The sequence below is a fragment of the Chlorocebus sabaeus genome, chromosome 8 (assembly GCF_047675955.1).
Source record: "Chlorocebus sabaeus isolate Y175 chromosome 8, mChlSab1.0.hap1, whole genome shotgun sequence".
In the NCBI taxonomy this organism is placed as follows: Eukaryota; Metazoa; Chordata; class Mammalia; order Primates; family Cercopithecidae; genus Chlorocebus; species Chlorocebus sabaeus.
The window spans coordinates 58773947-58790106 of NC_132911.1; the positions used below are offsets into that span (position 1 = coordinate 58773947).

The window sequence follows — 16160 nt, forward strand, 5'->3', positions numbered from 1 at the left end:
TATAAAATATATATTATATATAATTTATATATAATATACATAATTTATATATAATATAATATAATTATATATTAAATATATAATTATATAATATATAATATATAATATAATGTATATATAATATAATATAATTATACATATTAAAAATATATAATATTATTGCAATATATAATAAAATTTTTTTTGAGATGGAGTCTCACTCTGTCGCCCAGGCTGGAGTGCAGTGGTGTGATCTTGGCTCACTGCAACCTCCATTTCCTGGGTAGAAATTCTCCTGCCTCAGCCTCCCAAGTAGCTGGTGTTACAGGTGCGTGCCACTATGCCCAGCTAATTTTTGTATATTTTTAGTAGAGATGGAGTTTCACCATGTCGGCCAGGCTGGTCTCAAGCTCCTGACCTGAAGGGTACACAAAACTACTGAATGAAAGAAAATGCTAGATGCGGGAAAGCCCATCCAACCCAGCTCCTTACTTTGCAGATAAGTTAACCATAGCCAAGGGAGGTGAAAAGACTTCCAGCTGGAATGGGATCAGACTCAGATTTCTGGATGGTCAGCCATAGATTTTCCCACTGCACCATCCTGCCCTCTGCTGCTTGACTTGTCAAGAAACAGTAGGCATTTCAAAAGGCAGGGGTTCTTCGAGAAATAATTTCTTGTTCTCTATAGTTGACGTTCTAAGATCATATTTGAAGGAAATTTACTTTTTGTGTGTTCACTTAACAAAGAAGATATTTTCTGCATTGAGGCGAAAACCAAACAGATTGCACTTCTGCTCTAAACATTAAAACCAAGAGATCACAATTTGATAGCCTAAAACCAAATATCCTGATTTTAAAAAGGATTTGAACAGACATTTCTTAAAGAAGACATGTAGATGGCCAACAGGTACATTGTAAGATGCTCAACATCACTGATCCTCAAAGAAATGCAAATCAAAACCACAATGAGATCCACACCTGCTGGGATGGTTATTTAAAAAAATACAGAAGATAGCAAGTGTTGGTGGAGATGTGGGGAAACTGGAATCCTTGTATATTGTTGGTGGGAATGTGAAATGGTGCAGTAGCTATAGGAGAACAGTGCAGAGATTTCTCAAAGGATTCAAAATACAAAACATCTCATGTATCCTATAAATATTTACACCTCTGTACCCACAAAAATTAAAAACTAAAAACAGATCTAGCAAGCGTAAAACACAGCATATATCCAAAGGAATTGAAATTAGGGTCTTGAAGAGATATCTGTACTCCCATGATCATAGCAGCATTATTCACAATAGCCAGGCAGTGAAAACAACCTAAGTGTCCACAAATGGATGAATGGATAAAGAAAATGTGATCTATCTATCTATCTATCTATCTATCTATCTATCTATCTATCTATAAAATACATGACTACTATTCAGCCTTTAAAAAGAAGGAAATCATGCTCTTGCCATAACATGGATGAACCTGGAGGACATTACGTTAAGTGAAATAAACCAGACACAGAGGGAAAAATACTGCATGATTCCACTTACGTGAGGGCTTCTAAAGTAGTCAAACTCATAGAAGCTGAGAGCAGATTGCCAGGCGATGATGGGAAGGGGAATGGGGAGATGTTCAAAATGTATCAAGTTTCAGTTATGTAACCTGAATATGTTCTAGAGATCTGCTGTGTGACACAGTGGCTATAGTTAACAATATGGAATTTTGTACTCTCAAATTTATTAAGATGGTAGATCTCATGTTAGGTGTTCTTACCATGAAAACAAACAAAACAACAAAGACACACAGGAGACTTTGGGAGGTGTTGGGTATTCTATTACCTTGATTGTGGTAATAGTTTATTGGTGTATGCATATGACATCACCAAATTGTAACTATTTACGGTTCCTTATACAGCAGGTCCTCTAATAGTATTGTTTCATTATAATGTTGATGAGGATAAAATAATGTATTTCCAGCCAGGGCCACTGTCTGTGTGGAATTTACATATTCCCCCTATATCTGCGGGGGTTTTCTCTGGGTCCTCCGGTTTCCTCTCACAACCCAAGGCTGTGCACATTAGGTGAACTGGCATGTTTACATGGTCCCAGTGCATAAGTGAGGGTGTGTGAGTGTGCCCTGCCATGGGATGGTATCCTGTACGAGGGTGGGTCCTGCCTTGTGCCCTGAGCTGCTGGATATGCTCAGCCACCTGCGTCCCTGAACTGGAACAAGCGGGTTGGAAAATGAATGAATAAATGAATGAGTTATGGGTTGGAAAATGAATGAATGAATTAAAATTGATTGTAAAAAACAGTTATAAAATCTGCGATAATCATATAAATGCACGACAATAAACAATGAAGTGTTTTGGGAGCCTGTCATATTTGTAATGGTTTTCAAACTGTGAGGTGGGAGGAGATGCTCCTGACAATTTTCACTTTACAAACATTTATTCCTTGATTTAATACACCACAATTACGACCATTGTGACTTGCTGATTTATCAAAAATTGGATAAATGTTTTACTTGTTTTTATTAATCTTTCTCAAGTGTATATATATTTCACATTTATTTCAGTGACTAATATTAAGAGTGTTGTAGTCTTTATTTAGAAGTTTGGTGATGTTTTTGTGACCAAAAATATGCTGTAGGAACTTGACTCTTGTTTCTGTCCATCAGCTTATGGGGAAATGGGTTTTGTTATATGTTGTCTTGCTTAAAGTTGCAGTTTTCAAGAAATTGTCAACAATATTAAGTGAGGACTTACTATATATCCATTATGCCTCAATAAAACGGTTTTTTTTTTTTTTTTAAATATGAGATCTTTACCCAGGGTCCTGGTGACCAAAATTAAGGCCATGAGGACATTGAGTGATTTGATACATGTATCACCCTCCTGGGCCCCTGTCTTTCTGGGCTGCCTACACTGCACAGTGCCCGGTTGCGCTTGGCCTAAAGAAGTGTTTATGTGGTTGTTGAAAGAATGAATAAAAAGTAGAGAGAATACATGCTTACTGATGGTTGTCACTGTAGAAAAGATAACTGGCTTGTGAATTCTTGGAAGTCATTTTTGGTTTTGTTTCTTTATTTCAGGTTCATATTCTAAAGAGAGCAGGCACTGAGCAAACGTTTGTTGAACTGAACCAATCTGCTTGTTACGGGGATGTGACCTCTACTTTATGGTGTCGAACTAAACAAACACATACTTCTCCAGACAAATACTGAAACCGGGGAACTTCAAAATAAGGTAAAAAGCTCCTATGTTTCCACGCCGCATGATATGCCACAAAAAATGGAATGATAAGAACAAGAACAAAGTAGGTTATTTTGTCTGCTATTTAACTTGTGTGCAGGTCTTCACAGAATGAGAGGCATAGCAACACTCATGACCCCAGGCTAGTTCTGTTCTTTGCCAGTGTGTGGTTTGGGAGTTCTGTGAAGTGTTTGCAGTCGCTACTAATAATCCAGGTGACATGACAAACATTGCCATTCCCTTGGTCCAGAACAAATAGAGGAGGGCTCACTCGTAAGCAGCATCTGAGCAACAGGCTCACCAGACATCAGCCTCTTCACTCCGACTCTTCCAAACTCCAGCTCTCTTCATTAAGATATTCTGGAAGCAACTGAAGAGTTTCTACAAACGTTTTGGAAATTACAGGTGAAATATATGTGTTTCCTTTTCTCCTTGCCTTTTTGATACGGAATGATAACGAAAATTTAAGTTTTTATAATTAGGCTTTTTAAAAGGGAGGAGATCTTTAACTTTCATTTAAATGTGGAAAATTGCTTAATGGTATGGAAAATATGCCAAAGATGGTAAAGCAAGCAGGGAAGGCCTGCGCTAGATAATTCTGTGTCTTGGTTGCTGTGGGGAAGGTGAGTGAACCATTTTTCTTGTGCGGCATTTTTGCAGATATTTGTAAGGTATTGTAGCTTTGAGAAGGAGTTTGGACAAATGTCCTCATGGCCTGTACATGTGGGCCATGTACAGGACTCGTGATTTGATCTTTAAGGCCTGGGGAAGCCCCTGGAGGGTAATAAACAGAAGACTAATATGATCCGTCTTAAGTTTTCCAGAGGAGAGTGGGTCACATTAGGGCAGGACTGGCTGGAGGCACAAAGACCCGTTAGGAAGCTATGGAGACAGTCTGATAAACAATGACTATGAGAGACTAAGAAGGGACACAGCAAAGAATGTAAAAAGAGTATGGAGAAGATGAGATGGAGTGGGGACATATTTAGGGACTCAGTCCCCAACTGGGAGAAGGAGAAGTTTAATATGACTCTGTGGTTTCTAACTCGGATGATATTAATTTTTCATATTGTTGAGACTACAATTTTTCATGTTGAATTAGTAACTGTTAAGCCACAAACATATTTGCAGCCGGCAGAATGTAGCTCGAGAGGAGAAGCTTCAGGGCATCATGGCAAGAGCTTGGACTGTAGAGGCGGGGGTGGGTCTGTGTTTGAACCCAGCTCCTCCTGGGGGTGTGACTGCAGCCAAGTGCCTCGGAGATCCTCTCGATGCGAGGGTTGGGACCTCCACCCGCCAGGATTTTTGGGGACGGGGAAGTTGGGTGAGATATTCTAAGTGAACACATTCTGAATGTCAGCTATCGCTTTTTTCTCAGCAGGTCAAGTGGAAGTTTGTTTTCATTTCAGTTAAGGTTCAAGCTGCTCTGACTGCTGTGCAGCCATTCACACGCCCGCTGCTAGAAAGCTGGGGCTGGAAGGAGCATCGGGGCCCGCCGGTCCTCCTTGCTCATCTATGGCTGTGGATGTGGAGGCAGGCCCTAGGTCTTAGTGTAGGTGCCCATGGGGCAGGTGAGAAGCCCCTGGTAACTTGCTCAGTGCTGCGTCCACTCTTCCACACTTTCCAACACAACGTCACTGGTTTATAAGTGAGAAGCAGGTCACAGGTCCCTAAGGTTTCTGCGAGGGAGGCAGCGTTGTGCAGTGGTTCAGAACACCTGCTGCACGGGTTCACCCTGTGCAGCCTCTCTCACCTAAATTTCTGTTTCTACGTCTGCAGGTTGGGAATAAGGCTGTGGCTGTGTAAGGCCACCACAGTCAGTGCTTAGAACATCGTGAGCACTCAATGTAGAAACAGATCTTATTTGCTCTAGATCTGACAGGCCAATGTTATCCAAGCAGAGAGACCCACATGGCCTGCAGCATATTTAGAGCCATCTCTATGTCAATAGCATCCAATGGCTTTAGGTGGGGCCTGGACTGGAGCCTCCATGTTGGGGGTGCAGGCAGGGGGCTTGCTCTCTCGCTTCCCTCAGCACTGGAGACAGGTGCCACTTTGCAGCCTCAGGGGGTGTGACACAGGATCTGGATGCTAGGGAGACCACAGCCAATGGGGAAAGTCCACACTATGTAAACGGGTGGTGGGATATGTTGGGGAGGGGTCACTGGATGAGCCACCCTGGGAGATCTGGTTCCTTAGAAGGGGATCTGTCAGGTTGACCCTATACACTGAAAAAGCAAATCCATCAAAAGCTTCTACTACTAGAGCTTCTTAACTAAATCCCTAGTAAATCTCCTTACTTCATTTGGTAAATTCAAAATTAATGGCATAATACTTTCACAAGAATATACCATGAAATCATTTTCCTTCTTCTTTTTGGCCAGAGTTTATGTGTTTTAAAGGTTAAACTCAGATTCCAAGTAAACAAAGTGATTGTTTAAATTACTTGTCATCGACCCCACAGCAATAGGTGTTTAGTTTCTGTTTATATTTACTTTATTTAGTATCTTAGAACCATTTAATAGCAACGTAACAGCAAAAACAGCACCCTTAGAAACTTGTAAACACAATCAAGACCTGGGCATTACCATGGTTGAAGGATTCCTTTAGTACAAAGAAATACTAGAGAAGTTTGGCAGACGTGACTTAACTGGCCAAGTCATAGTGAACATCACAGATGGTCAGCTTGTAAAACAGTGAGTTGTGGCTTTTCAGATGATTAACTGGCAGAGTGTGCAAACTTTTGCCGTTGAATTCTTATATTCTAGGTTGACTCACTTAAAGAATTATTGGAATAATTATCTAACACAAAAAAGACCAATAACAAGTATTATTGCTGAAACATTCTATGAGTAGACTGCTTTCTATACATGATTGGTGAACATTGTATTTCAATTAATTATATATCCTGATAATATATGAATTAATACTGTGATATCCTGCATACAATAACAATACTCAATGGAAGTATAGTAAAACAGAAATGAAAATAATTTTGTTTTTCCTTGAGAAGGTATTTCAAATTTTTATAGTATTTCAGGGATATTAATATAAATGTCACTTATCACAACAAAGCACCGTAGCTACAGAAGGTGTATGAAATTGACTGTCAAATGAATGGATTGTCCCCAAACTTGTTGAGAGAAAGATGAGATCCTGACAGTTAAAATAAAGTAATTTAAAGTGAATCAACCTTTAAAAACTCAGCAGCTTTGCTATTACTCAAAGGATAAAAACTCGGAATTTAAAATTTCATGTGATAGCTATGTTCACATGTGAAACTAGTGAATATGAATATGGGAGTAAAACTTTTCATTAAAAAAGTAAAGACTAATCAGTGATTGCTTTTATTAAATTGCATGACTCACATCTGAAGCTACTTGACATTTCAGGGAATGTATGCCCGAGGCTGTAATAACATTTGGTATATAAACCAGTCTGCAGAATAAGTTAAAAGAAATATTTTAAGTAGGCTGGGTGTGGTGACTCACGCCTGTAATCCCAGCACTTTGGGAAGCTGAGGTGGGTGGATCACCTGAGGTCAGGAGTTCGAGACCAGCTTGGCCAATATGGTGAAACTCCGTCGCTACTAAAAATACAAAAATTAGCCGGGTGTAATCCCAGCTACTCGGGAGGCTGAAGCAGGAGAATTGATTGAACCTGGGAGGCAGAGGTTGCAGTGAGCCGACATGGCACCATGGAACTCAAGCCTGGGTGACAAGAGCAAAACTCCGTCTCAAAAAAAAAAAAAAAAAAAAAAAAAAGAAATATTTTAAGTAATATTAGGGTTGGTGAAGTATTACTATAAGTTCATAATTATCACATAAGATTTCACATTAATTGATCAAAAAACATTTTCTAGCAGGTGCTAGACAGATGGCATCTTCTTTTACATGGAAGAGCAAAGCAGTTTTCCAAAGGTCTTTGAAATTCCCCAGGGAGTTCTGTGCAAAGACCACGGAGACAGATAAATGCCTTCTATTTCTACAGACTTTGCCCTGAATGGGTAATGCAGCTGCTGGTCAACCAGGCAGGCCATATGGAGTCACCCTTTACTGAGGCCCCTGGTAGGCCCAAGTCCTGCAACATTCAAAGATGTCCCAGTAATGACTGTAGCTCCTACTGTTAAGTTTACATCCTATTACCTGTCCCTTAAGCCTAAATCAGCTCTTCAGAGAGAGGGGAAAACATAATTTGTTTTCCCCCACACCCCAGAGCAGAAGAGTCAGCCCTTGGGGTTGGCTTCCTGACCTCAGGCTCCACTCTGGCTGCTGGTGGCTTCCTAAGGAGATCTGAGATTGGGAACAGGCTGAGAGGGAGGGGGTCCTGGGGCTTCTTGTTCCCTTGACCACACAGGAAATGCCTTAGAGACACACTCACTCTGTTATGGGCTCCTCAAAGAGAGCCTCTCACAGAAGGAAAGCCTGGCAGTGAGTGGAGGGCAGCGACTCAGGGACCGTCTCACCTTCTTGGCTCCGTTACCTCCCTGGGTGCCCATGTCCATATATGTGATGTAGATAAAATAGCTCCCTTGTAGAGATGCTTGATATTTAAGAGGCCAGCACATTTTGAATGGCTTACAAGTGTCAGCTATTATTACTATTTGTGTGTGTGTGTGGTTTTTTATTTGTTTGTTTTTTTTTTGCGATGGGGTCTTGTTCCTCCCAGGCTGGAATGCAGTGGTGTGATCATAGCTCACTGCAGCCTTGAACTTCTCTGCTCAAGTGATCCTCCTGCTTCAGTCTCCTGAGTACCTGGGATTACAGGTGCAACCCACTGTGCCCGACTAATTTGTTTTTCATTTTTTATTTTTTGTAGAGATGAGCCTAGGCTGGTCTCAAACTGCTGGGCTCAAGTGATTCTCCTGCCTCTGCCTCCCAAAGTGTTGGGATTACAGGCGTGAGCCACCATGCCCAGCCTACTATTTGTTTTTGACAATCAAAATCTTCACACCTTGGCCTTAAAGCTCAATAAATTTGTCTAACAAATGGAAATAGCAACAAAGGACTAATATGCATCAGCAGAAATGTTGGCTATTTCATTAGAAATGTGAGTAAACTCATCCCAGGAGCTATTTCAAGTTATGCTGGTGTGAGAGACCACTGCAGAGCTGTTGTCCAACCCAGATCTTCTCTGGGTGGGACTTGGCAGTCTCCATCTCTGTCCTGGTATTCATGATCCCAGGATTGTTGGGACCGGTCAGCACAGTAGACAGATGCCGTTGCAGTGGTGGTCTTTAGCCTCTGGAGGGCTTTCTTGATGTAAGCCTTTTTTACTAGAAGGCTTTCCCTCTTTGGTCATTGCAGGGTCTGAGGATGCCACTAAAGCGAATGTCACCAATTATGGGTGCCTACCAGGTGCAGCTACGGAGCTCATTTCATGCAGAGGGGTGGGGTGAGGACTCTGGAGCCGGGGCTTGGGCTGGAAACCTAGATCCAGCACTTCACAGTGCAAATGTGGGCAAGTGACCAAGCTCTGTACAACGAAGTTTCCTCTGGATAAAACACAGAGTGGAAGTACTGAGCTCAGAGGGTTGTTGTGACAATAAAAGGTGTTCAGTAAGTGTTCGCTGTTGCCACTGTCTTGGTGATTTTTTCAGTCCCGTTTCACAGATGACAAAAACAGGCTCATAGAAGCGGTGGACTCTGTGACACACACTGAATAAGCAGAGAGGCTGTGCTTTGGGGTTAGAGAAAAACTGCAGCTATTTCCACTCTAAACCTTAGAATTCTGTTTTTCCCTAGTTACCAATACACTTTGAGCAAGACAATTTTATTGGACTCAGAGGCCCGGCTCATCTGATTGATTCCTTGCGGTGGGAGATGTGAATTTCCTACTCCAGCCTCTGAGGATTGAAAGAGCTCAGTGAGAAGCCAGCAGAGCTGGCAAGATTGTTGATTTCAATCACCTGTGGGCACACATCTGCAGGAACGTAGGGGAACCCCAGCTTCTCAGAGAGAAGGTGTGAACAGACAGGAGTGTGTCAGTTGGATGGGATTTACGGGCGGCAGAGACAGAGAATTTCTGTGGGGCATTTGCTTTTAGGGATGTCCTGGAGAGAAGTGTGCTACCTGTGATCTGCTCAGTGTGTAAGGCCCAGGAAAACAGATGGGCCAGCCATGGAGCTGAACAGCAAGCAGCAAAACCTTAGCTGGGGCTGGGCGTGGTGGCTCATGCCTGTAATCCCAGCACTTTGGGAGGCCAAGGTGGGCAGATCAGCTGATGTCAGGAGTTTGAGACCAGCCTGGCCAACAGGGTGAAATCCCACCTCTACTGAAAATACAAAAATTAGCCTGGTGTGGTAGTGTGTGCCTGTAATCCCAGGTACTCAGGAAGCGAAGGCAGGAGAATCGCTTGAACCCGGGAGGTGGAGGTTGCAAAAACCAAAAACGTCAGCTGGCCCAAAGCCCTTTATATTGGTCCATTCGCTCTTAGAGATCCACCCAGACACCAGGATTGCCTCACTCCACCATAGAGGGGCATGATGAGAGAAAAATCCACAAAGTTTATCAATAGCCCACATGTGGTTAGGCATGTGAGAAACAGGACCCTTGCTGTTACTCTCTGGGGGTAGAGAGCAGGGCTTGGAGGGTTCTGAGTTCTGACTGGCCTGGTCTCTCATCAGACTTACTTCCTACATTAGACTTTTAGGGATGCTGAAACCAAGCACCACAGACTGTGAGGCTTGAACAACAGACAATGATTGTCTCACAGTCTGGAGGCTGGATGGCTGAGATCAAGGTGTCAGCAGGGTTGGCCCCTCCTGAGGCTCTGGGGGAGACTCTGTCCAGTCTTCTCCCCAGCTCTGCAGGTTTGCTGGCCATCTTTGACGTTCCTTGTTTGGGGGAGCATCACTCCTGTCTCCGCCTTCATCTTCACAATGGTGTTCTCCCTGTGTCCGTGTCCAAATTTCCTCTTTCATAAGGACACAGCCCATTTGGATTCAGGGCCCACCCCACTCCAGGATGACTCTGTCTTAGCCAATCACATCTGCAATGACTCTATTTTCCAAATACGGTCACATTCTGAGGAGCTGAGGGTTGGACTTCAACATATGAATCTGGAGTGGAGCTGGGGGAAGTGGCGGTGAAGCTGGCGGTTGGGGCACAGTTCAACCCTTAACATCTTCCTTTTTCCTAAGAATAATCTTCAGCTTCTCTCTACTCCAAACTCAATCAGTGTCATCCTGATAGGAGAGGGAGATGGGAAGACTCAAGAGCCTGCTTCAGAAGGCGGTGAGCTGACCCCAAGCTATTCTAGAGGTAGGTGAGGGTTCAAGTTTAATGATAAGCCTTCTGTGTTGACTCCTTCCAAATCATGAAAAGGGCAGCTTGCATTTTTGGGGCCGTGTCCTCTGAGAAGAGTGAAGGACCTCGCAGGGTAAAGCCCCGCCCCTCCCATGTCCTTCTCCTCCGGGGGAGCAGTGGCTAGAGGAATGGGCCAGGCAGGTCAAAGCCATCGGATTTTAGAATCTCTACCTGGTGGCTCTCTCCTTCCAGCTGCTTCTCTGAGGGTTGTCTTAGTGGGTTAGTTCTTTTTCTCCAGCATTAGCTGTGGTTTTGTAACCAAAAGGCCAAGGAGAGCTATAGATGGTGGCTCCCAGCTGAGCTCAGCGCCACTGCTACCACCAGACCCTGAGCTTCCACCTCAGTGATTTGGAAGTGAAAGGTAAAAGATATTTAATACTTACAGATTATTCACAAAGGGCTCAAACCAACAACTAGTAACCCAGAGACAAAACTACTTTAAAGTGTGCTAAGTTAGAAATCACTAAAAGGTCAGATGATACCCAGGCCCAAAGTGCGCTGTGTGGAGCCAGCTGAGGCAGGCGGTGAGGTGAACCACGAACTCTGAACCTCCCTGGTGGCAGAGAGCCTGGTGTGAGGCCTGGAAAACAGAGCCAACCAATTCGCTTGCAAGTCCTGGCTGCAGTTCTGGGCTCATCCTGAGCCCTGGGTGTTCCCTGATGTTCCTATAGCTGATTTTAATACTCAAGTCCCTGTAGTTCAAAGGGCAATTTGACTTTTGCTTGTCCAAAGAAAACTTTTAAAAGAAAAACTCTTCAATATAGGCAATTACTTTGTCTCTTTTCATCCAAATGCCAATTTGACATGTTTGTTAGTCTCTCAGTCATGGAATGTGCACTGTTATCCATCAACTAAGGGCTTTCATTATATTCTGGTAAATGGGCCAATTTAACCTGGACATCAGTATCTAGGCATCTTTTTTACAGTCTCAGAGCCTAACACCTTTCAGGAAACTACAAAAGACTTTATTTTTATAGCATAATTCAAAGCTTATCAAAGTCGCAGGAATTTCACTTATTATTATGAGACTTCCTGAGGAAAAGTAAAGTAAAAATATAGGTATGCAGGCTTCTAGAACTTTACTTTTTAGCAGGTGGGATGGAGAAGAAAAAAGTACTCCTACTGGTTTTGAGGTCATTATTTTTTCAGTGTAATGAACTTTAAAAGCAATAAGCAATGGGAAGCTGGACCTCACTTTGTAGATTCAGGGAAAAAAAAATCACCGGTCTTTTTTGTGGTAGAAAATCTCTCGTAAAGGCATAGATTTGAGACCATGTAACAGAATTTTGGTGTCCTCTGAAGCATTTCTGTAAAATCTGTGGAAGAAATGCTTGTGATTGGTGTGATCTGTGATTACTTCATTAGATCAGGCTTTGCCTATACATCCCAATGATTTATTTTCTTGTTTATGTGCACGTTGTGGTTAGGGAAGGTAGAAGGAGATTTGTCTCTAACCTAATGCTTGGCACATAGTAGGAGCTTCTCTCTGATAATTTTGGCTTCAAACAAAAGCAGCATGAAAAACAGACACATATATTTCTTTCTCATTAAAAAAAGTGAATATATAGTCCAGGGCTGGTATGGTGGACCTACAGTGCTAAAACTACACTCCTTCTGTCTTTTCATTCTGCTATGATTCGCTACCATCCTCATGGTCCATGAAGGCAGCTAGAGCTGCAGCTATTCAACCACATTCTAGGACAGGAAGGAGGAAAAGGGGGTGATAAAGGGGACCCGTCTCTGTTAATGAGTCTTACTGAAGGTACCACATAACACTGCTGTTTCCAGCTCAGTGGTTGGAACAGTGACATGGTGACAGGTGCCTGCAACAGAGACTGGAAAATATGCATGGATTCGGGAAAAAAGTCAGAATCCTTTTATTAAAAAGAAGGGAAGAATGCATTTTGAGACAGCTAGCAATCCCTGCTACACCGCTCAAAATAATGTTTGTTGAATTGAATTGGATCAATTGGCCAGAACTGGTGGTGGCGTTCTTGAGTTATTTTGTTCTTGAGGTATTTTGAGATATGTTGTTGAAGATATTTTATCTTCCCCCTTGAAAAATGGGGTAGGAAGTTTCTGTACCTTTAGTGTGATAAGTGTGGGACCTGGGAGAGAGAATGCTGACATAAGTACATCTTTGGCTGACACCAGCTTACTCTGGGCAAGGACATTAAGACGCTTGTGCTCTTTTATCCTAAGGAAGTTGGGTGTGAACACGAATGGTGTGAGACAAATGCTTTCAAGTTCCACAGTATGTGCCAGGCACATTGTAAGGTGAAAATGAAGTGCTGTGGTGACAAATGAGAACAATCTGAGGATCTCTCCAGTTTCCTCCACATAGTCACCACAGGGGACAAAATCTGGAGAAGCCTCCAGTTCCCTCATGAATTTGGAAATCATTGGCATTATAAGTGGTTCCATCACTTGTGTGTTTGTATGACCAACCAACAGTAAGTTATTCAACATTGCTAAGCCTTAGTTTCCTCATCGTTAAAATGAGAATAATAAAAATCCCTATGTTCTGGGCTTGCTGTGAGGATGTAAAAAAATGCAAGTAAAGAGCTTTGCTCCGTGCCTGGCACATACTAAATACTCAATAAATATTAGCTATTCTTATTAATAACGCAAAAAAGAGCAGAGGAAAAATGCCTAAAGTTGTGTTCCTAGGAGAGCAAGTCCTGGTTGGATGATTAAGTAATTATAGGAAGATTATGTATCAGTCAGAAGTGGGGAGCAGTCATGGAGGGCCTAGGAAAGCACACAACACACAAAGGCCAGCCCACTTGTCTGCCCACTCTTACTGAGAGGCCTTCTTAATGAATTGGTTTGGATTCTTGGTGTCTCAAGGGAAAGGCTCTCTCAATTGTGGATAAAAGTATATATGGCTATATTAGCATGATGCCATTTTGCATTTGATTTTGGTTCCTCATTCAGTATATAAACTTGTGATTGTAATTTGCCTTGCCTTGTAGATCTAAGTACAGGGAAAGAATGCATGGGCCATATTGGCTTGAGTATTCAGCTGTGACTCCCATTGTAAGATGAACAAAGTGGCATTCTGATGTTATACATTATTCTCTTTGAGGTTGGTTAATGTGAGTCTGCCACCCAAGTGAAAAAACATTCATTGTCTCTGCCCACCATGTGCTTCATAGGCATCTTCTTTTGGAACTTTTTCCCACAAGTTTTTACACCAAGTAATGAATATAGGAAGCTGTCACCACAGACTCATTGAGGGCCCAGTGGTTGTCAGGCACTGTGTTAAGGACTGGGGAATACTGCGGTGAACAAAAGGGACACTATCCCCACCTTGTGGAGATTACAGTCCAGCAGGACAGAGAGTTGGTAAACTATTACTCATCATCACAGACTATGCACTGCATGATGTCAGAAAGAAGCCCAGTCACAGGGGCAGTAAGAAAGGGGGCCGGATAGACAGGTTGGTGTAGGAAAGGTTCCCTCTCAGTCTCCACCTGAGACCTGGAGGACGAGTGGGAGTATGGAGACAGCACAGGCCCCACACTGGAGTCTGCGTGTTCCTCTTCCACCTTTCTGTCATGGGTGTTGGGTGGGGAGAGGGGAAGCTACATCATGAGCCCTGTCCCCTTGAATCTGGACCTGTCCACTCTGTGTGTTCCTTTGAACATCCCCATGCTTGTACCCTGTGTGTGGTAGCCACTGCAGCCCGATATTACAGCCTCCCCTAAGATGTGGAAAACCCAACTGCTCAGAAGGAAGCCTGTGTTCCTGGGATGTCATGAGGGAGAGAGAAGGAAAGACAGCATCACAATATTCATCCTGGCAGGATGCTGTCTCCATTCTTCAGAAACCAACTGAATGGGTATTTAGTGTTCTGTGAATCTTTGCTTTTACGTAAAATTTTTTAAAAATTTTTAATTTTATTTTTTATTTTTTAGATGGAGTCTTGCTGTCTCCCAGGCTGGAGTGCAGTGGCATGATCTTGGCTCACTGCAACCTCCACCTTCCGGTTTCTAATGATTCTCCCGCCTCAGTCTCCCGAGTAGCTGGGATTACAGGCATACGCCACCAAGCCCAGATAATTTTTGTATTTCTAGTAGAGATGGCGTTTCACCATTTTGGCCAGGCTGTCTTGAACTCCCGACCTCACGTGATCTGCCTGCCTTGGCCTCCCAAAGTGCTGGAATTACAGGTGTGAGCCACCGCACCCAGCCTATGTGACCTTTTTTTGTTTTTATTTTTTAATCAAACGTGTCTTTGCTGTTTTCAAACAAACATGTGGAACACACTCTCACAGAAACCTAACAACCAAAAAGTGTTGGAAAGGAAAAGCAGCTTTGTGGTTTACATTAAATAATACATGCTTATTCATAATTTCTCTTTTCAGCCTGTTAGACTCCATTTTTAAGTAGAAAACAGAAAGACAGCCATCAGGCCCAAGAGAAGTCTTAAATATATCTTTGAAGTTCGGAAGTGACTCATGCCGTGAGTCTGGAAGTGTAGGTTTCTTTTGAAACATGCACTGCTGCTGCAGCTGTGATCACTGCCTCCTCGGCACTGGCGGCCTAGGTGGGCAGCAGGGATCATGTCAGCTGTGACTGGTTGTCACCACATCCCACAGGACACGCCTGCTCCTTCTGTTGCCAGCCCTACATTCTCCCCCTCCTGCCTGTCTAGACAGCCCCTTCCCCTTAAAGGAGAGACCCTGCGAGCTCTGCGCCGACCCTGCCTGCAGCACACACACTGTGCCCTCCCGTCCTTACTCCGCTCGGTGCTAAATCCTCGCCTCCACTCCCTGTCTCTGTGTAAACCTCGTTGGCTTATGAAAGTCTCCCTTGGTCCACAGACTGATTTCCCCAGGACAGCCTCTGTTCCACAGCACGCATCACACTTGCAGTCACTTGCGGAGAGCTGATCTTCCTGGGAAACTCTGGGTCCTCCTTGGCAGAGACTGTGTTTTCCTGCCCATGGTTGTGTCCTGGTGCCTAACACATCACAGGTGCTTAATGAATAGGTTTCTTGTCTGAGAGATGTGGCTCCTCCTTCCCAGGACCACAGTCAGGTTTCTCAGAGTCAGGAGTGGGCTCGGAGCCCCTGTGTACCCCAATCCTGTACGGCACCATGGACGGTTCCACTTAGACCAACTGGAAGGACTGGTAAGATCCATCAGCTCAAGCCCTCCTTTTCAGATGTGGCAACAGGATTAGTTTGCTAGGACTGTCAAACAGAGCACCATAAACTGGGTTGGTTAGACAACAGAAATGTATTGTCTGCCGGTTCTGGAGGCTGGAAGTCTGAGATCAAGGTATCAGCAGGGTTGGTTCCTAAGGACAGTGAGGAAGGATCTGTCCAGGCCTCTCCCCCAGCTGCTGGTGGTTTGCTGGCCTTTTTTAGTGTGCCTTGGCTTGAGGAAGTATCAGTCCAATCTTCACAGGCGCTCTCTCTGAGGGTGTCTGTATCCAAATTTCCCTTTTCTTGTAAGGACACCAGTGATTGGATTAGGGCCTACCGTAATCGCCTCATCTTAACTTGATCATCTTAAGTTAAGTTGTCTATTTGCAGATAAGGTCACATTCACAAGTACTGGGGGGAAGGACTTCAATATATTTTAAGGAACCCAATTCAGCACTAAACAGTGACTCAGTTAA

The 16160-nt window shown here is 43.4% G+C and overlaps 1 protein-coding gene across 1 annotated transcript in view; it reads left to right on the forward strand.

The window, feature by feature from the left end:
- The first annotated feature begins 3492 nt into the window (after positions 1-3492).
- Positions 3493-16160, forward strand: part of RP1 (RP1 axonemal microtubule associated) — a 325891-nt gene continuing 313223 nt past the window's right edge. Inside the window, exon 1 of the mRNA XM_038000500.2 lies at positions 3493-3628. The gene's annotated coding sequence lies outside the window, so the exon portion shown is untranslated. The remainder of the gene's footprint in view (positions 3629-16160) is intronic.